Raw genomic sequence first — 22,613 nt, forward strand, 5'->3', positions numbered from 1 at the left:
AACATAGACCCCAGGACTCATGCCTGGAGTCTGGCGACTACGCCTCTAATTCACCAAGTTACTACCCAATCAGGCATTGTGCCTACGTCCACATTATTATCTAGCTCTACAGCTACACCCTTGGATCACTGGAGACACCGCCAATTGGCAGTGTATGTTCATTCTCTCCCTAAACCTCTCCAGACTACCACAGATTTAACATCTATAGAATCTGCCTTTTCAGAAGACCAACCAGTTGAGAAACCCATCTCCTATTTCTACCATGCTTTACAGTCGCTAACCATCACAGGAAACCCTACTTTCCTAACCAATTGGGAGAAAGATCTTAAAAAAGAGATATCAGAAGTCCAGAAGTCCACTATCCTTCTATTGGCGCACACCTCCTCCATGGCCTCCAAAAAGGTGAAATTAAATTATAAACTGCTGGCGAGATGGCACTATACCCCAGAGGTACTACACAAGACATTTTCTGAAACATCACCTTTATGTTGGTGGGGGTGTGGCGAACAAGCTACACATGCACTTGCTGACTATCTTGCATAGGTGAAAGAGATTCAGGGTTCTGAGATCCACAATGACCCATGGGTCATATTACTCCATTGTACAGGCTCACCAGTAGGAGCATATAAGAAATCTATAACACCACACTTGCTTAACGCTGCAAAGACACTCATTCCCTGCTACTGGAAACAACCGACCATACCCTCCTTACGCCAATGGCTAATGGAAGTAGATCACACATATTACATTGAAGATCTCACTTATTCCCTCAGGAATAGGTCTGATTTGGTGCAGAAAATATGGTCCTGCTGGTTTGCCTTCAAATATACATCCTTATATATGGATATCATGTCTTAAAATAAGTAACTGGTGTGATAGATATATTGACTATACTATTTTAGAGGGACTGGACCGAGGCAGACATCCTCCCCCACCCTCCCTCCCCTTCCCACACTTACCCTTTTCTCTCTCCCCCTTTTTCTTCTCTTTTACTCCTTCTTTTTTTACTTTTCATTTCATGGATTTTGCATATGTTCTATGTATAAGTGAGGGCCCTCACAGAGTATTCTATGGTACCTATGCCACTTGCTAGCTGACAACTTCAGTGGTTTAGACAATCGGATTAGCCTGAGACGACATTGCACATTATTATCGACCATATATAAAGTTTCTGAATTCATAGCTTGATACTGGATATGTATATTAGCTACCTCTCTTCAATTGTCGGCTATGTTATTTTAAGCTCCAGTAGTAGTAATGTATGTTTCCGCGTATATGCTCTGTATACTATGTTCTTCCAATAAAAACTAATTAAACAAAAAAAAATCATAAATAATAACAAATAATAATATAATAATAATACAGTCTATTCAATACATTTTAGTCAATAATATAATCAAATCAAAAACACTGAAATTTGTCCAAACAAGGTTGCAATATTACTAGTCATATTGCTTAAGTAAACATCTTAGGTATGATAAATTTTGAAACATGGGACTGCACAAAGTCCGACGTCACAATCAGGACAATGGAACCTGGTTTCCTTTCAGATTTTCTTTCCACTGTCATCACGCTTTGAGCAACAAACCACGCACATCTTTGTGGGTGCTGAACTTTTTCTCGGTTGGTGGGATGTAGTCCATAAAGTGACGACCAGTCAGGCGTTCCGGGTTGACAATGCCAGCAGCATGACGTCCAGCTCTATTCACAGCCATTGGTGTTTGGTAGTTCAGAAAGATCAGTTTGGCAACTTTCTGAATAAAGTCAGCATGAACCACAGGCTCGTCACTCTGTTTTTTTAGGAGAATGTAGGCATTTCACAAGCATTGTTCAAGAAGATGCCTGAAGATCTTCTTGTAGTACTTTTTTTGTTGATTTCTCATTGCTGGATAGAATGTCATTGCTTGGTCGGCTCTGTCAACACCTCCCATGGTGTTGTTGTAATCTATCACTACTTGTGGCTTCATGATATCTTTCCCACCTTTTTTGTGTACCATGACAGTGGAGGTATTATGGATTGTACTCATTAGGCACACTTTTTTTGTCAAGCCATTGCAGTGCCATCATTTTGCCTTTCTGTCAGGCAACCATTTCTCCAGTCTTGAGATTCTTATTGCCAAAGATTGGTGGCATGTAACGGTTCCATAGACATTCGTTTTGTTCTGCAGAAGGAACTCATAAAGTTCAGGAGATGTGTAAAAATTGTCTGTAGTTACACAATAGCCCTGATTTAGCAATGGCTCAATCAGTGAAAGAACAGAAGATGTTGCCATTCCGTAATTGCTGCATTTTGGGTTGAATTTGGTTCCTTTCTCAGTGTATAGGACAGAATTCCAAATGTAACCAGCTGTCGATTCGCATAACATTAAGGATTTTACAGCAAATTGTCTCTATCTGGCAAATAGCTCCATTGGAAATTCTTCAGAATCATTTGATATACTTCCCAAATTTTCTTGAGTTTTGGTGCTGGATGAGTAGTTTCATCAAATTCTTCATTGTTTTCAAAGTGCAAATATTTCATTATCAGGGAAAATTTGGACTCTGACCGTGCCAAAGAATGGAGTTGCAAGTAATTTATTGGTTGTCCAATACCACTTCTGCAGGGGATTCCCCACCACTTCCTGAAGAATTATTAGGCCCAGAAATTTCCAAATGTCCTTTTTAGTCACTGGTTCTTACTTTCTACTTCTTAAAAATTCACGATGCAAAGCAGCTTGTTGCTCTTGGTACCAGTTTGTCTCTGTAACTATTTTTTCAATAACCTCATCGGTCAAAAATAGTTGTAGGTATGCCAAGGGGTTGTTATCTTCAACATCCACTTTCATACCAGCTGCTCCAATAAATGGGAATCTTGGGGGCACTGCATGATCTGTACCGCAGTCAATAGAGCACCAAGGCCACACATCACTGAGCTCAGTCGCAGGATCGTCGCTGAAATCACTTTCTGTTTCTAATGACGAATTTCCCCACAAATCGCTATCACTCAATTCTGCAAGTGATTCTGTATCGCTATCGCTGTTTTACAGCAGGTCATAAACCACTTTTGATGTAGAGGCACCCTTTTTGAATGCCATGGTCGTTCTCCAGTTTCCAGGAAGAAAGAACGATAAAACTGCAGGCAAGGGCACTGGACAAAGCACTGGAGACAAACTGAGGTCAAATGATTTGATACAGTAATGTAATCCAATAAGATTACAACGTATTGTGTATGTGTTGTGATTTATACATTTTGAATCTGCCACCAGTTCCACCCCCCTGCGTCGTCACGCTCGCAGAGAAGGGAAGACAGAACACACAGAGCATTGGGTGGAAGATCCGGCTGCCAGACACAGCAGGAGTACATTGCGGGATTATGGGGACAAGGTAAGTCACCTCTTCCAAGATCCTGCGATGCAGGCCCGAGTGTGGCTCGGGGTTACTGCTAATGGTACTGAAATTTCACCCCAAGCTACACTCGGGAATACTGCCAAGGAGGTTAAGTACATTTGAAACCCTATTGCATGTGTAGCAATAACTCACGGTGCTGATTTAAAGCGGGCTGTTTCCGTCAACTTTTTACCTGTAGTTTCACCAATACCAGACTTAGAGTCCACGTTGAGCTTATTATCTAACAATGTAGGCACCAGTCACTTTAGTATTTTTCCAATGCTTTAATGGGAGATAACTGGAAGAAGTAGCAGGAAAGAGGTAGAAGAAGAGTTGCAGGGAAGTTCAAATACCTTTTCTCGGTGTAGCACTAAGGAATTGAAATCTCAGGGATGAATGTATCTTCAGTTCAGGATTAAATCTGTGCCTAGCAGCCGGTGCGCAGCACGAACAAAAAGTCTCTGCCACAGACTTGAATAGAACAAAGTTATATGATCCTCTGCCACAGGATGTAGTAGTTTTCAATGAACAGCAACACAGTACCAGAACCTTTAAGCCGACCCGGCAGTACTATGTGGTAGGTTAACTTAAGATGCGTCCTCCAATTGAGTCACCAGGCCCCTCTCCAGACCAGCGCCCTGCATGATCCTTCCATGATGGGTCCTCCCTTGGATTCTTCTCAATTGTCCAGCTTCTTCCTGTAGGACAGACAGCACAGGACCATCTCCGCAGCAGTTGTAGTAGGCCCTAGACAGACTTCTGGGCCCACCCACATGCTGCAGCAACGCAGTCCTCCGGCCCGGAGGACCACGAGGTAGGACTCCTAGCACATACCTGTCGGCCTGGAGGGCCAGCAGGTGGAAAGAAAGAGACCAAGAAATATGGCATCTGTCCCTTAAATACCCCTTCCCATAATGCACTGCAGGGGACAACCTCTGCCGAATTACTTCTGAGAAAGAAGAGCACTCAATACACATCAGTCTGTTGCTTTCCAGCTCCAGTCTGTAGTGACACCGACATCTACAGGCGACGGAGTGGAACTGCACGCAACACAACCAAGGCTGGAACAGAAGCTAATTTAGCCATAGATTAAATCTGAACTATGTACAGAACAGATGACCCACTAAATTTACATATACGCTGTAGATTAAAAATATACCAGCGCTACACATGTTTTTTGTTACCCTTTCCTGACAAGATTCTAGATTCCCCCACTAGTGGTAGCTGAAAAGTCAGCGGAATACAAATTGAATGTTAACAATTTCGAATCTGTGTCAAAGTTAGAGCTGGAGAACAACAGACATTTTTATAATAAAGGCAGAAGGTCAGAGCTGGTGGCAAACCAGCATAGCGTTATGCGAGAAAAAAAAAAAAAAAAAAACAGTATCTAGAAGGCAAAAAGGAGATATGAAGAGTGATTTGTGTCCAGCACCACAATGATAAGGGAAAGTAATGAATCAGCCATTATATAAACACTTACTGGTAAGTAAAGCAGTTGGTGGTTGTAAGTAACGCCTTAGTACTAGTATTTTTAACATCAGGCTTTCTGAAAGTAGCAGAAAAGGAGGTGCTCCAAGAGGGAATATGTTTGCCATTAGTATGGATTTGTAGCATATTCAGTGTTTTTTTCCTTGTCAAAAGAAGTTTATTGAGTATACAATGTTATAAAGATACATAAAGTAAGTTTACAAGGATCTATAAAGTAAGCTCATTGTTTTACAGTAGGGTTTATATAGGTAAATATCATGAAATTTCAAATATTAAACATTGGGTTCACGTAAACCTAAATTAAAGATATATATCATTTCCTTAGTTACTTTTGTAGGTATTTAAATGATTTATACCTACTATACATATTGTTTACAAGTAGAGTGTATATAGGTCAAATAAATTCTGATAATGAGCTTTAATCGTAAGGTGGAGAAAAGGAAAGAGAAAGAAGAAAAAGGGTTGAAAGGTAGAGGTATGGTCCACAAGGTTGTCCCGCTTGTCAGTTTATTATTCTTTTTAGTTCTCTTTGAAGCCTTAGAATGGGTGTCTCTGTAAGTCATTTAATCTGTTACCATGGCAACAGGACAGAGTCATTGAAGTTTGACAGGAACTGTTGTTTTATCCAAGGATGCCAAAGTTTTTCAAATTTTGGAATTTGATTTTGATCGATGGCTACCATCTTAGCATGGGACATTGTATTATTCATTCTGTGAATTGTTTCTGCTAGTACCAATGTAGGAGATTTCCATGCCTTGGCCACTGTTTGTTTTGCAGCCGTTATTAGTTGGATCATAAGTTTGAATTGAGAGAGTGTTAACCATTCCGGTTTTAGATTAAGTAAAGTTAAATATGGATCTGGTTGTATTATTTTTTTAAATATTTTAGATGCAATCACGAAGACTTCCTTCCAGAAGGTTTGGATTACTGGGCACGTCCACCATATGTGTAAATATGTGCCTATTTCTGGGCATCCTCGAAAACAAAGAGCTGAGGTATTAGGTGAATATTTTGCCACTCTAGCGGGTACAAGGTACCAGCGAATTCAGTGTTTTTTTAACCACTTGCCGACCGCCGCACGACTATATACGTCGACAGAGCGGCACGGGCAGGCAAAAGGACGTGTATGTACGTCCTTGCCTGCCCGTGGGTGGGGGGTCCGATCGGACCCCCCCCCCCGGTGCCTGCGGCGGTCGGCAAATCTCCCCCGGCGATCGGAGGTGAGGGGGAGGCCATCCATTCGTGGCCCCCCCCTCGCGATCGCTCTCAGCCAATGGGATCATTTCCCTGCCTCTGTATTGTACACAGAGGCAGAGGAAATGATGTCATCTCTCCTCGGCTCGGTATTTTCCGTTCCGGGCCGAGGAGAGAAGACTGCAATGTAAGTGCACCAACACACTACACACAGTAGAACATGCCAGGCACACTAAACACCCCGATCCCCCCCCCGATCGCCCCCCGATCCCCCCCCAATCACCCCCCCCCTGTCACAAACTGACACCAAGCAGGTTTTTTTTTTTTTTTTTTTCTGATTACTGTATTGGTGTCAATTTGTGACAGTTACAGTGTCAGGGCAGTGAGTGTTAGGCCCCCTGTAGGTCTAGGGTACCCCTCTAACCCCCCCTAATAAAGTTTTAACCCCTTGATCACCCCCTGTCACCAGTGTCGCTAAGCGATCATTTTTCTGATCGCTGTATTAGTGTCGCTGGTGATGCTAGTTAGGGACGTAAATATTTAGGTTCGCCGTCAGAGTTTTATAGCGACAGGGACCCCCATATACTATCTAATAAATGTTTTAACCCCTTGATTGCCCCCTAGTTAACCCTTTCACCACTGATCACTGTATAACCGTTACGGGTGACGCTGGTTAGTTTGTTTATTTTTTATAATGTCAGGGCACCCGCCGTTTATTACCGAATAAAGATTTAGCCCCCTGATCGCCCGGCGGTGATATGCGTCGCCCCAGGCAGCGTCAGATAAGCGCCAGTACCGCTAACACCCACGCACGCAGCATACGCCTCCCTTAGTGGTATAGTATCTGTACAGATCAATATCTGATCCGATCAGATCTATACTAGCATCCCCAGCAGTTTAGGGTTCCCAAAAACACAGTGTTAGCGGGATCAGCCCAGATACCTGCTAGCACCTGCGTTTTGCCCCTCCGCCCAGCCCAGCCCAGCCCACCCAAGTGCAGTATCGATCGATCACTGTCACTTACAAAACACTAAACGCATAACTGCAGCGTTCGCAGAGTCAGGCCTGATCCCTGCGATCGCTAACAGTTTTTTTGGTAGCGTTTTGGTGAACTGGCAAGCACCAGCCCCAGGCAGCGTCAGGTTAGTGCCAGTACCGCTAACACCCACGCACGCACCGTACACCTCCCTTAGTGGTATAGTATCTGAACGCATCAATATCTGATCCGATCAGATCTATACTAGCGTCCCCAGCAGTTTAGGGTTCCCAAAAACGCAGTGTTAGCGGGATCAACCCAGATACCTGCTAGCAACTGCGTTTTACCCCTCCGCCCGGCCCAGCCCAGCCCACCCAAGCGCAGTATCGATCGATCACTGTCACTTACAAAACACTAAACGCATAACTGCAGCGTTCGCAGAGTCAGGCCTGATCCCTGCGATCGCTAACAGTTTTTTTTGTAGCGTTTTGGTGAACTGGCAAGCACCAGCCCCAGGCAGCGTCAGGTTAGTGCCAGTAGCGCTAACACCCACGCACGCACTGTACACCTCCCTTAGTGGTATAGTATCTGAACTGATCAATATCTGATCCGATCAGATCTATACTGGCGTCCCCAGCAGTTTAGGGTTCCCAAAAACGCAGTGTTAGCGGGATCAGCCCAGATACCTGCTAGCACCTGCGTTTTGCCCCTCCGCCCGGCCCAGCCCAGCCCACCCAAGTGCAGTATCGATCGATCACTGTCACTTACAAAACACTAAATGCATAACTGCAGCGTTCGCAGAGTCAGGCCTGATCCCTGCGATCGTTAACAGTTTTTTTGGTAGCGTTTTGGTGAACTGGCAAGCGCCAGCGGCCTAGTACACCCCGGTCGTAGTCAAACCAGCACTGCAGTAACACTTGGTGACGTGGCGAGTCCCATAAGTGCAGTTCAAGCTGGTGAGGTGACAAGCACAAATAGTGTCCCGCTGCCACCAAGAAGACAAACACAGGCCCGTCATGCCCATAGTGCCCTTCCTGGTGCATTCGCCAATCCTAATTGGGAACCCACCACTTCTGCAGCGCCCGTACTTCCCCCATTCACATCCCCAACCAAATGCAGTCGGCTGCATGAGAGGCATTTTTATGTCCTCCCGAGTACCCCTACCCAACGAACCCCCCCAAAAAAGATGTTGTGTCTGCAGCAAGCGCGGATATAGGCGTGACACCCGCTATTATTGTCCCTCCTGTCCTGACAATCCTGGTCTTTGCATTGGTGAATGTTTTGAACGCTACCATTCACTAGCTGAGTATTAGCGTAGGGTACAGCATTCCACAGACTAGGCACACTTTCACAGGGTCTCCCAAGATGCCATCGCATTTTGAGAGACCCGAACCTGGAACCGGTTACAGTTATAAAAGTTACAGTTACAAAAAAAGTGTAAAAAAAAAAAAAAAAAAAAAACACAAACAAAAATATAAAATAAAAAATAATAGTTGTCGTTTTATTGTTCTCTCTCTCTTTATTCTCTCTCTATTGTTCTGCTCTTTTTTACTGTATTCTGTTCTGCAATGTTTTATTGTTATTATGTTTTATCATGTTTGTTTTTCAGGTATGTAATTATTTATACTTTACCGTTTACTGTGCTTTATTGTTAACCATTTTTTTGTCTTCAGGTACAGCATTCACGACTTTGAGTGGTTATACCAGAATGATGCTTGCAGGTTTAGGTATCATCTTGGTATCATTCTTTTCAGCCAGCGGTCGGCTTTCATGTAGAAGCAATCCTAGCGGCTAATTAGCCTCTAGACTGCTTTTACAAGCAGTGGGAGAGAATGCCCCCCCCCCACCGTCTTCCGTGTTTTTCTCTGGCTCTCCTGTCTCAACAGGGAACCTGAGAATGCAGCCGGTGATTCAGCCAGCTGACCATAGAGCTGATCAGAGACCAGAGTGGCTCCAAACATCTCTATGGCCTAAGAAACCGGAAGCTACGAGCATTTTATGACTTAGATTTCGCCGGATGTAAATAGCGCCATTGGGAAATTGGGAAAGCATTTTATCATACCTATCTTGGTGTGGTCAGATGCTTTGAGGGCAGAGGAGAAATCTAGGGTCTAATAGACCCCAATTTTTTCAAAAAAGAGTACCTGTCACTACCTATTGCTATCATAGGGGATATTTACATTCCCTGAGATAACAATAAAAATGATTAAAAAAAAAAAAAAATGAAAGGAACAGTTTTAAAATAAGATAAAAAAGCAAAAAAATAATAAAGAAAAAAAAAAAAAAAAAAAAAAAAAAAGCACCCCTGTCCCCCCTGCTCTCGCGCTAAGGCGAACGCAAGCGTCGGTCTGGCATCAAATGTAAACAGCAATTGCACCATGCATGTGAGGTATCACCACGACGGTCAGATCGAGGGCAGTAATTTTAGCAGTAGACCTCCTCTGTAAATCTAAAGTGGTAACCTGTAAAGGCTTTTAAAGGCTTTTAAAAATGTATTTATTTTGTTGTCACTGCACGTTTGTGCGCAATTGTAAAGCATGTCATGTTTGGTATCCATGTACTCGGCCTAAGATCATCTTTTTTATTTCATCAAACATTTGGGCAATATAGTGTGTTTTAGTGCATTAAAATGTAAAAAAGTGTGTTTTTTCCCCAAAAAATGCGTTTGAAAAATCGCTGCGCAAATACTGTGTGAAAAAAAAAAATTAAACACCCACCATTTTAATCTGTAGGGCATTTGCTTTAAAAAAATATATAATGTGTGGGGGTTCAAAGTAATTTTCTTGCAAAAAAAAATAATTTTTTCATGTAATCAAAAAGTGTCAGAAAGGGCTTTGTCTTCAAGTGGTTAGAAGAGTGGATGATGTGTGACATAAGCTTCTAAATGTTGTGCATAAAATGCCAGGACAGTTCAAACCCCCCCCAAATGACCCCATTTTGGAAAGTAGACACCCCAAGCTATTTGCTGAGAGGCATGTCGAGTCCATGGAATATTTTATATTGTGACACAAGTTGCGGGAAAGAGACAAATTATTATTTATTTTTTTTTTTTTTGCACAAAGTTGTCACTAAATGATATATTGCTCAAACATGCAATGGGAATATGTGAAATTACACCCCAAAATACATTCTGTTGCTTCTCCTGAGTACGGGGATACCACATGTGTGAGACTTTTTGGGAGCCTAGCCACGTATGGGACCCCGAAAACCAAGCACCGCCTTCAGGCTTTCTAAGGGCGTAAATTTTTGATTTCACTCTTCACTGCCTATCACAGTCTCGGAGGCCATGGAATGCCCAGGTGGCACAAACCCCCCCCAAATGACCCCATTTTGGAAAGTAGACACCCCAAGCTATTTGCTGAGAGGTATAGTGAGTATTTTGCAGACCTCACTTTTTGTCACAAAGTTTTGAAAATTAAAAAAAGAGAAAAAAAATTTTTTTTTTTGTCTTTCTTCATTTTCAAAAACAAATGAGAGCTGCAAAATACTCACCATGCCTCTCAACAAATAGCTTGGGGTGTCTACTTTCCAAAATGGGGTCATTTGGGGGGGGTTTGTGCCACCTGGGCATTCCATGGCCTCCGAAACTGTGATAGGCAGTGAAGAGTGAAATCAAAAATGTACACCCTTAGAAATCCTGAAGGCGGTGATTGGTTTTCGGGGTCCCGTACGCGGCTAGGCTCCTAAAAAGTCCCACACATGTGGTATCCCCGTACTCAAGAGAAGCAGCAGAATGTATTTTGGGGTGCAATTCCACATATGCCCATGACCTGTGTGAGCAATATATCATTTAGTGACAACTTTGTGCAAAAAAAAAAAAAATAAATAAATAAATTGTCACTTTCCCGCAACTTGTGTCAAAATATAAAATATTCCATGGACTCAACATGCCTCTCAGCAAATAGCTTGGGGTGTCTACTTTCCAAAATGGGGTCATTTGGGGGGGGTTTGTGCCATCTGGGCATTTTATGGCCTTCAAAACTGTGATAGGTAGTGAGGAGTAAAATCAAAAATGTACGCCCTTAGAAATCCTGAAGGCAGTGATTGGTTTTCGGGGCCCCGCATGCGGCTAGGCTCCCAAAAAGTCCCACACATGTGGTATCCCCATACTCAGGAGAAGCAGCTAAATGTATTTTGGGGTGCAATTCCACATATGCCCATGGCCTGTGTGAGCAATATATCATTTAGTGACAACTTTTTGTAATTTTTTTTTTTTTTTTTTTCATTATTCAATCACTTGGGACAAAAAAAATGAATATTCAATGGGCTCAACATGCCTCTCAGCAATTTCCTTGGGGTGTCTACTTTCCAAAATGGGGTCATTTGTGGGGGTTTTGTACTGCCCTGTCATTTTAGCACCTCAAGAAATGACATAGGCAGTCATAAATTAAAGACTGTGTAAATTCCAGAAAATGTACCCTAGTTTGTAGGCGCTATAACTTTTGCGCAAACCAATAAATATACACTTATTGACATTTTTTTTACCAAAGACATGTGGCCAAATACATTTTGGCCTAAATGTATGACTAAAATTGAGTTTATTGGATTTTTTTTAGAACAAAAAGTAGAAAATATCATTTTTTTTCAAAATTTTCGGTCTTTTTCCGTGTATAGCGCAAAAAATAAAAACGGCAGAGGTGATCAAATACCATCAAAAGAAAGCTCTATTTGTGGGAAGAAAAGGACGCAAATTTCGTTTGGTTACAGCATTGCATGACCGCGCAATTAGCAGTTAAAGCGACGCAGTGCCAAATTGTAAAAAGTGCTCTGGTCAGGAAGGGGGTAAATCCTTCCGGGGCTGAAGTGGTTAAATTTGCAGTCCAAAAGAATTAATGCGGACATTTGCCATAATAAATTCTTTGTAACCATAATGCACTTTCTGGCCTTAGACATTTGATCAAATGGTTTAGAAGTTCTATAAAGGGGGCTTTTGGATAAGCCACCCCTTCAGTATAAAAGAATGAGGTCACAGCCATTTTGACAATGTGCTTTTTCTGTGATAGAGAAAGCAAAGGGAGTGCTGCTGACAAACCGCATAGGGAGAGATTACTGTAAAGGCTGTGTCTGTTAAAGTAGATGTAAACCCTTACTGAATGTCCTGTATGTAGCAATGCTATGAATCTTGTAGAATTGGGGATGGGAGATTACTTTTGTCATCCTTTTGTCATACTGCTGATGTCCTGCAGCCTCTTTACAGCCTGCTCCTGTTCAAATGCATCACCGTAATAACAGGCGGCATGTGCATTTTCACAGAGCGTTCTTAATTACTGTATACAGTATATCAAAAAGTTAGAATTCTGCCACTAGGGGAGTTTCCCTGCAATGGCAATTTTTCTCCACCTTACTGTGTGCTGGCAACTCAGCAACCTTAATGATCTCACTGCTCAAATTTTATACTCCATATTTCCCACTGGAATCATACCTTACCTCCACAGGGACTGCTATTCCCTGCCTCTTCATTGCTGGCAGCTCATACCAAGGACATCTTAAGAAAATGAGGGGGCACAATCTCTGGGCTTCCTGGCCAGCTTTGGCTTCTTGTATACACCAGCTTGCTTCAACTGGGATGGAGGGTTCCCCCATAGAGGCAGTACAAGTGTAGAAATCCTGGGATTCTACTGCATCAGACTGTTGTAAGAGTACATTTAGGGAAAATGTGAGTGTAGTTTCCTGGGCAAAGGCAATGTAGTGCACAGAGGATAGAGCTTAATAGAATATCATGGAGGAGAGCATGATACAGAGGTGGGAAGAATAGACAATACTTACTGAGACAAACTGTGACAAGCTGCACCGCCCATCACGTCAAACTTCCTCTTCTCTCACCACCCACTGTGTCACACCACCTACTCTCATTTCTCACTACATTGAGCTTCTTTTACCCTGATTCTCAACACTGTTATTTGCCTGTCCCCAACATTTTTGCACATGCCTGCCTGCCCCTTCCCAGTGCACCTGTAAAGCCCCCAACACTGCACCTTCACAACCTGCCCCTCCACTAACACTTTGCCAGGCTCTTACTCCTTTGCTCACTACCATGGCTTTGTTCCACATTCACAACCTCACCTGTACACCCACTCCTACCAAGCCTAACCACACGTTCCCCCATTCTGACTCCATGCCTAATTGCCCCTCCTTCCTTGCTGTCAACCCATACCTTTAGGAAACTACCTTATTAACACTCATCATCTTACTTCATTCTTTGAAAAAATTAATTGCTGTATCCTCATAAACCCATTTTTTTAAATATCAGAGCTGTAGCATGGTTTGGAAAAAAATGGACAGCACAAGAACAGTGTGTAAATGTGACCTGGTAGAATGTAGAAACAAAGCAGGAGTACGTTTGCTACACTAGAATTTCAAAGGGGATTTACTAAAGGCAAATATACTGTGCACTTTGAAAGTGCCGTTGTAGAAATATAGGTGCTTTGTTCCCTTAAAAACAAAAGAATACTGTCCAAGAGACACTTTAAGAACATTTCAACAGCTGCAACAAGGTAGAATAGTACAAACTTTAATAAATGTTTCAAAAACAATGTAAATGTATAGGTACCAGAAAAATAATAGGGGAAAATATTGGACTGTTATTTTTAATACAAAGCCAAGACCGACCGAAAACACAGGGAGGTGACCTCAAACTGGCAGGAGGAAAATTCAAATCTAATCTTGGAAAGTATTATTTTACAAAAAGGGTAGTTGATGATTGGAACAGACTTCCAGCAGAGGTGGTGAGTCAGGCAACAGTAAGTGAATTCAAACATGCTTGGTACAAGCATAGATCAATACTTAAGTTTACAAAAAAAGAAAGAAAAAAACCATGTATAAATTAGAAAAAAGACAAAATCGATGGACCACTTGATCTTTTTTCAGCCATCACTTCTCTAAGTTTCTATGTTGAGGCTCAAGGCAAAGAAAGTTCTCTTCCAAAAAAATTAGAGCTTCAGTCCTTTTTGGATTTCAGGGGGTCAATTGATTTTTTGGAAAAGGAAAGGAAGGGAATGAAAAGAGTAGGAATGAGCCGAACACTCCCCATTTTGGTTCGCACCAGAACCTGCGAACGGACCGAAAATTTGCACGAACGTTAGAACCCCATTAACGTCTACAGGACTCGAACGTTCGAAATCAATAGTGCTCATTTTAAAGGCTAATTTGCATGGTATTGTCCTAAAAAGGGTTTGGGGACCCGGGTCCTGCCCCAGGGAACATGTATCAATGCAAAAAAAACTTTTAAAAATGGGCGTTTTTTCGGGTGCAGTGATTTTAATGATGCTTAAAGGAAAAAAAAAAAAAAAAAAAGTGAATTATTCCTTTAAATATCATACCTGGGGGGTGTCTATAGTATGCCTGTAAAGTCCCTGCACAAAATGTCATTTTTAAAGGAAAAAAAGTCATTCAAAACTACTTGCGGCTTTAATGTAATGTCGGGTCCTGGCAATATGGATGAAAATCAGTGAGACAAATGGCATGGGTACCCCCAGTCCATTACCAGGCCCTTTGGGTCTTGTATGGATATTAAGGGGAACCCCGCACCCAAATTAAAAATTAAAAAAGGAAAGGTGTGGGGCCCCCAGGCCCTATATACTCTGAACAGCAGTATACAGGCGATGCAAACAAGACAGGGACTGTGGGTTTGTTGTTAAGTAGAATCTGTTTGTAATTTTGAACTGGTACATTTTTAACCAGTTGCCGACTGCCTCACGACGATATACGTCAGCAGAATGGCACGGACAGGCAGAATCACGTACCTGTACGTGATCTGCCTCCCGCGGGCGGGGGTCCTATTGGACCTCCGGTGCCTGAGGCGGTCGGCTTCTGTCCGGGAGCAATCAGACGTGAGGGGGAGGCCATCCATTCGTGGCCCCCCCTTGCGATCACTCCCAGCCAATGAGAATCTTCCTCTACCTCTGTATAGTAAACAGAGGCAGAGGAAGTGAGGTCATCGCTCCTCGGCTCGGTATTTTCCGTTCCGGCGCCGAGGAGAGAAGACATCCGAGTGAGTGTAAAACACAAACACACACAGTAGAACACGCCAGGCATACATTACACCCCCATCACCCCCCCGATCCCCCCCTGATCACCCCCCAATCACCCCCCCGTCACACTGACACCAAGCAGTTTTTTTTTTTCTGATTACTGCATTGGTGTCAGTTTGTGACAATTAGTGTGGTAGGGCAGTTAGTATTAGCCCCCTTTAGATATAGGGTACCCCCCTAACCCCCCCTAATAAAGTTTTAACCCCTTGATCACCCCCCCCCCCGTCGCCAGTGTCACTAAGCAATCATTTTTCTAATCGCTGTATTAGTGTCACTGGTGACGCTAGTTAGGGAGGTAAATATATAGGTTCGCCGTCAGTGTTTTATAGTGACAGGGACCCCCATATACTACCTAATAAATGTTTTAACCCTTGATTGCCCCTTAGTTAACCCTTTCACCATCAATATCTGATCCAATCAGATCTATACTAGCGTCCCCAGCAGTTTAGGGTTCCCAAAAACGCAGTGTTAGCGGGATCAGCCCAGATACCTGCTAGCACCTGCGTTTTGCCCCTCCGCCCAGCCCAGCCCACCCAAGTGCAGTATCAATCAATCACTGTCACTTACAAAACTATAAACGCATAACTGCAGCGTTCGCAGAGTCAGGCCGGGTCCCTGCGATCGCTAACAGTTTTTCTGGTAGCGTTTTGGTGAACTGGCAAGCATCAGCGGCCTAGTAAACTCTGGTCGTAGTCAAACCAGCACTGCAGTAACACTTGGTGACGTGGCGAGTCCCATAAGTGCAGTTCAAGCTGGTGAGGTGGCAAGCACAAGTAGTGTCCCGCTGCCACCAAGAAGAAGACAAACACAGACCCGTCGTGCCCATAGTGCCCTTCCTGCAGCATTTGCCAATCCTAATTGGGAACCTACCACTTTTGCAGCACCCGTACTTCCCCCATTCACATCCCCAACCAAATGCAGTCGTCTGCATGATAGGCATTTTCTTTATGTCCTCCCGAGTACCCCTACCCAATGAACCCCCCCAAAAAGATGTCGTGTCTGCAGCAAGTGCGGATATAGGCGTGACACCCGCTATTATTGTCCCTCCTGTCCTGACAATCCTGGTCTTTGCATTGGTGAATGTTTTGAACGCTACCATTCACTAGTTGAGTATTAGCGTAGGGTACAGCATTGCACAGACTAGGCACACTTTCACAGGGTCTCCCAAGATGCCATCACATTTTGAGAGACCCGAAGCTGGAACCGGTTACAGTTACAAAAGTTACAGGTGATATATGCCGAAGCATGGGGGCAGCAGGGGCGGAGGAGCGATTTGCTCCTACCTTTTGCGGGAGGATGCCCCCCTGCTTCGGCATATATAAATGGTGCATGTATGCCGATCATTAGAAGTGGGTGGATGAAGGGAGGTAGTCTAATGGTGGGCATACCCACCGATCAATCTCTTTTTTTCGCTCAGCCCACAGGCTGCATGAAAAAAAAAGATTACAATATATGCCCAACAAGGACCAGCAACGTACTGGTATGTTGCTGGACTTTGAGTGGTTATACCAGAATGATGCCTGCAGGTTTAGGTATCATCTTGGTATCATTCTTTTCAGCCAGCGGTCGGCTTTCATGTAAAAGCAATCCTAGCAGCTAATTAGCCTCTAGACTGCTTTTACAAGCAGTGGGAGGGAATGACCCCCCCCCACCGTCTTCCATGTTTTTCTCTGGCTCTCCTGTCCCAACAGGGAACCTGAGAATGCAACCGGTGATTCAGCCAGCTGACCATAAAGCTGATCAGAGACGAGAGTGGCTCCAAACATCTCTATGGCCTAAGAAACCAGAATTTATGAGCATTTCATGACTTAGATTTCGTCGGATGTAAACAGCGCCATTGGGAAATTGGGAAGGCATTTTATCACTCCGATCTTGGTGTGGTCAGATGCTTTGAGGGCAGAGGAGAGATCTAGGGTGTAATAGACCCACATTTTTTCAAAAAAGAGTACCTGTCACTACCTATTGCTATCATAGGGGATATTTACATTCCCTGAAATAACAATAAAAATTATTAAAAAAAATAATGAAAGGAACAGTTTAAAAATAAGATAAAAAAGCAAAAAAATAATAAACAAAAAAAAAAAAAAAAAGCACCCCTGTCCCCCTCTGCTCTCGCGCAAAGGCGAACGCAAGAGTCGGTCTGGTGTCAAATGTAAACAGCAATTGCACCATGCATGTGAGGTATCACCGCGAAGGTCAGATCTAGGGCAGTAATTTTAGCAGTAGACCTCCTCTGTAAATCTAAAGTGGTAACCTGTAAAGGCTTTTAAAGGCTTTTAAAAATGTATTTAATTTGTCGCCACTGCACGTTTGTGAGCAATTTTAAAGCATGTCATGTTTGGTATCCATGTACTCGGCCTAAGATCATCTTTTTTATTTCATCAAACATTTGGGCAATATAGTGTGTTTTAGTGCATTAAAATTTAAAAAAGTGTGTTTTTTCCCCAAAAAAAGCGTTTGAAAAATCGCTGTGCTAATACTGTGTGAAAAGAAACACCCACCATTTTAATCTGTACGGCATTTGCTTTTAAAAAAATATATAATGTTTGGGGGTTCAAAGTAATTCAAATAATTTTTTCATGTAAACAAAAAGTGTCAGAAAAGGCTTTGTCTTCAAGTGGTTAGAAGAGTGGGTGATGTGTGACATAAGCTTCTAAATGTTGTGCATAAAATGCCAGGACAGTTCAAAACCCCCCAAATGACCCCATTTTGGAAAGTAGACACCCAAAGCTATTTGCTGAGAGGCATGTCGAGTCCATGGAATATTTTATATTGTGACACAAGTTGCGGGAAAAAGACAAATTTTTTTTTTCTTTTGCATAAAGTTGTCACTAAATGATATATTGCTCAAACATGCCATGGGAATATGTGAAATTACACCCCAAAAGACATTCTGTTGCTTCTCCTGAGTATGGGGATACCACATGTGTGAGAATTTTTGGGAGGCTATCCGCGTACGGGGCCCCGATAACCAAGCACCGCCTTCAGGCTTTCTAAGGGCGTAAATTTTTTATTTCACTCTTCACTTCCTATCACAGTTTCGGAGGCCATGGAATGCCCAGGTGGCACAAACCCCGCCCCAAATGACCCTATTTTGGAAAGTAGACACGCCAAGCTATTTGCTGAGAGGTATAGTGAGTATTTTGCAGACCTCACTTTTTGTCACAAAGTTTCATTTTCAAAAACAAATGAGAGCTGCAAAATACTCACCATGCCTCTCAGCAAATATCTTGGGGTGTCTACTTTCCAAAATTGGGTCATTTGGGGGGGGGGTTTGCCACCTAGGCATTCCATGGCCTCTGAAACTGTGATAGGCAGTGAAGAGTGAAATCAAAAATTTACGCCCTTAGAAATCCTAAAAGCGGTGATTGGTTTTCGGGGCCCCTGTACGTGGCTAGGCTCCCAAAAAGTCCCACACATGTGGTATCCCCGTAATCAGGAGTAGCAGCTGAATGTATTTTGGGGTGCAATTTCACATATGCCCATGGTCTGTGTGAGCAATATATAATTTAGTGACAACTGTTTGTAATTTTTTTTTTTTTGTTGTCATTATTCAATCACTTGGGACAAAAAAATGAATATTCAATGGGCTCAACATGCCTCTCAGCAATTACCCTGGGGTGTCTACATTCCAAAATGGGGTCATTTGGGGGGGGGTTTGTACTGCCCTGCCATTTTAGCACCTCAAGAAATGACATAGGCAGTCATAAATTAAAGGCTGTGTAAATTCCAGAAAATGTACCCTAGTTTGTAGGCGCTATAACTTTTGCGCAAACATATATATACACTTATTGACATTTTTTTAACAAAGACATGTGGCTGAATACATTTTGGCCTAAATGTATGACTAAAACTGAGTTTATTGGATTTTTTTTATAACAAAAAGTAGAAAATATCATTTTTTTTTCAAAATTTTTGTTTTTTTTCCGTTTATAGCGCAAAAAATAAAAACGGCAGAGGTGATCAAGTACCATCAAAAGAAAGCTCTATTTGTGGGAAGAAAAGGACACAAATTATGCGTGGGTATAGCATTGCATGACCGCGCAATTAGCAGTTAAAGCGACGCAGTGCCAAATTGTAAAAAGTGCTCTGGTCAGGAAGGGGGTAAATCCTTTCGGGGCTGAAGTGGTTAACATGTTTAGCTCCAGCCAAAAAAACTATTTTAAGCTTTTTGGAAAACATAGGGAAGGGTTATCACCCCTGTGACATTTGTTTTGCTGTCTGTGCTCCTCTTCAGAAGATTTCACCTCACTTTTTGTCTCAATGACAAATTTTTTTTGAAAATTTTGGGTTTTTTGTGAAACAAGGATTGGTGATAAAGCATCAGTGGAAAGGAGAAAAGTTTTTTCCATATTAACTCTTACAGGAGAGAATTTCCCTTCCTAGGGGTAGATTTCATCTCACTTCCTGTTATCTCCTTCCGTTTGCAAGTAGGAGTCGTTTGTAAGTTGGATGTTTGAAAATAGGGGCCTGCCCTATATACTGAGCAGAAATTTGGGCCTTAGGTGTTGTTGTGGCCACAACACTGTAAGCCCTCACAGGGCCCTGCTTTGAAATATTAGATCAAGAATTGTAATTACATGCCCCTGTTGAACAGGGGCAGAAAAATTGGGCCTTTGGTGGTGGTGATGGTGCTGGTGCCACAACACTGTAAGTCCTCACAGATACTCTTGGTGGGTGCAGAAACGGGCCCTGCTGTGAAATATTAGATCAAGAATTCTAATTACATGTCCCTGTTGAACAGGGGCTGAAAAATTGGACCTTAGGCACTGGTGCTGGTGCCACAACACTGGAACCCCTCACAGATACTCTAGTTGGAGCGCAAGAACTAGCCCTGCTGCAAAGAATTGCATCAAAAATTGTAATTACACGCCCCTGTTGAACAGGGGCTGAAAAATTGGGCCTTAGGCACTGGTGCTGGTCAGGGCCGTCTTTAATTTTGATTGGGCCCTGGGCAAACATTTTCTTGGGGCCCCAGCTCCATTCTGAGACATACAAAAAATAGCAGGTAGACTCAAAATCAGTTTACTGCAGCAGATCAGGCAGCGATTGCAATTGTTTGCCAGAGGTTACAGCCTATCATTACTGCTCAATGGCTGGTTTCTAGAGGTTACAACACATAATTTCTGCTTGCCGATTGGTTGCTAGAGGTTAATGTACATTATTAGCGCTCACTAATTGGTTGCTAGGGGTTACAGCACATCATTAGCACTTACTGATTGGTTGCTAGAGATTAAAGCAGATCACTACTGTTTGCTGATTGGTTGCTAGAGGTTCATGCACATCATTACCTCTCACTGAGCAGTGGAGCATTCCCAAATAATTGAGCAAGTAAAGGGGCACATTAATACACATACTACAGGAGAGGTTCAGAGACTGCGGACATACTGCAGAAGACAATCAGAGACTGCGGACATACTGCAGGAGACAATCAGAGGCTGCGGACATACTGCAGGAGACAATCAGAGACTGCGGACATACTGCAGGAGACAATCAGAGACTGCGGACATACTGCAGGAGACAATCAGAGACTGCGGACATAATGCAGGAGACACTCAGAGACTGCGGACATACTGCAGGAGACAGAGACTGCGGACATACTGCAGGAGATTACCAGAGACTGCGGACATACTGCAGGAGACAATCAGAGGCTGCGGACATACTGCAGGAGACAATCAGAGACTGCGGACATACTGCAGGAGACAATCAGAGACTGTGGACATACTGCAGGAGACAATCAGAGACTGCGGACATAATGCAGGAGACACTCAGAGACTGCGGACATACTGCAGGAGACAGAGACTGCGGACATACTGCAGGAGATTACCAGAGACTGCGGACATACTGCAGGAGACAATCAGAGACTGCGGACATACTGCAGGAGATTACCAGAGACTGCGGACATACTGCAGGAGACAATCAGAGACTGCGGACATACTGCAGGAGATTACCAGAGACTGCGGACATACTGCAGGAGACAATCAGAGACTGCGGACATACTGCAGGAGATTACCAGAGACTGCGGACATACTGCAGGAGACAATCAGAGACTGCGGACATACTGCAGGAGACAATCAGAGACTGCGGACATTATACAGGGGATGGTCAGAGAAATTTCAGCAATGCACAGCTTTACAGTTAAATAACACAGCTCAGGGTTTAAACAGTCAAGCATTTTATGGTTGTAAGGACATACCTGGCCAGCCAAACTCATTACATACATTCAAGACTGTGGGCGGGGCTTCCACTCTCTGCTCTCACTAAAGCAGCTGGGAGCTCCACTGATGCTTTGTTGGGTGGGCCCTGGGCCCATATCACCCATGAATTGTCGCCCCGATGACAGCTTTGCAGAGCGCACAGAGGACATGGGAGGATGTATTCCGCGCTAGCCAGCTGAAAGGGGCGGGGCCGGGAGCTCCACTGACGCTCTAACCCCGCCCACGTGCAGCCTGTGTACTGGGAATAGAGCGCCTGTAGTGAGAGCCAGTGATCGGAGTGGGAGTGTCATTGGAGCTCCCGGCCCCGCCCCTGGACCTCTGTATTCACCAGCCAGTATAGAGGGGGCGGGGCCGGAAGCTCCACTGACACTCGCACTCTGATCACTGGCTATCACTACAGAAGCTCTTTTCCGAGTACACAGGCTGCACGTGGGCGGGGTCAGAGCGTCAGTGGAGCTCCCGGCCCCGCCCCCTCTCAGCTGGCTAGCGAGGAATACATCCTCCCATGTCCTCTGTGCGCTCTGCAAAGCTGTGATCGGGGCCCCAATTCACAGCTAGCGCGGGCCCCCCAACAAAGATTGGGCCCGGGGCAAGTGCCCCATTTGCCCTGCGCTAAAGACGGCCCTGGTGCTGGTGCCACAACACTGCAACCCCTTACAGATACTCTAGTTGGAGTTCAGGAACTAGCCCTGCTGCAAGAATTGCATCAAAAATTGTAATTACACGCCCCTGTTAAACAGGGGCTGAAAAATTGGGCCTTAGGCACTGGTGCTGGTGCCACAACACTGCAACCCCTCACACGATACTTTAGTTGGAGCGCAGGAACTAGCCCTGCTGCAAAGAATTGCATGAAAAATTGTAATTACATGCCCCTGTTAAACAGGGGCTGAAAAATTGGGCCTTAGGCACTGGTGGAGGGACTGGCGGCGCCCAGAACCAAAAATGTTCTTACAAGCTATCATCATGATCATTGAGGAGGAAGGGGATAATTACCCAGTATAACAGGATAGTCACTCAGCATCAGCATAGGCAGTCTTTAAAGGGATCTGACATTTCAAAAAAATGTATTCGGTTACATCAGCATCAGGTGCTTGGTAGCTGGTGGTGATCCAAGACTGATTCATTGACCGAGTATAACAAATAATTCTGCGCTACCCAAATAATAAGCAGCTAACACAGCCAATAGGATATAGGTATAGAACAAAAAACAGAATAAGTGTAGTGCTAATATAGCAAATAATCATATGTTATGTAGTGTAGAGACCATTAGGTTCCTCAAATCAGCACATCAAGATGTGTAGGGGGGACATACAAATATATCAATGGATAATCAAGTTCCTC

This window comes from Aquarana catesbeiana, linkage group LG02 (genome assembly GCF_042186555.1).
Source record: "Aquarana catesbeiana isolate 2022-GZ linkage group LG02, ASM4218655v1, whole genome shotgun sequence".
NCBI classification, from domain to species: Eukaryota; Metazoa; Chordata; class Amphibia; order Anura; family Ranidae; genus Aquarana; species Aquarana catesbeiana.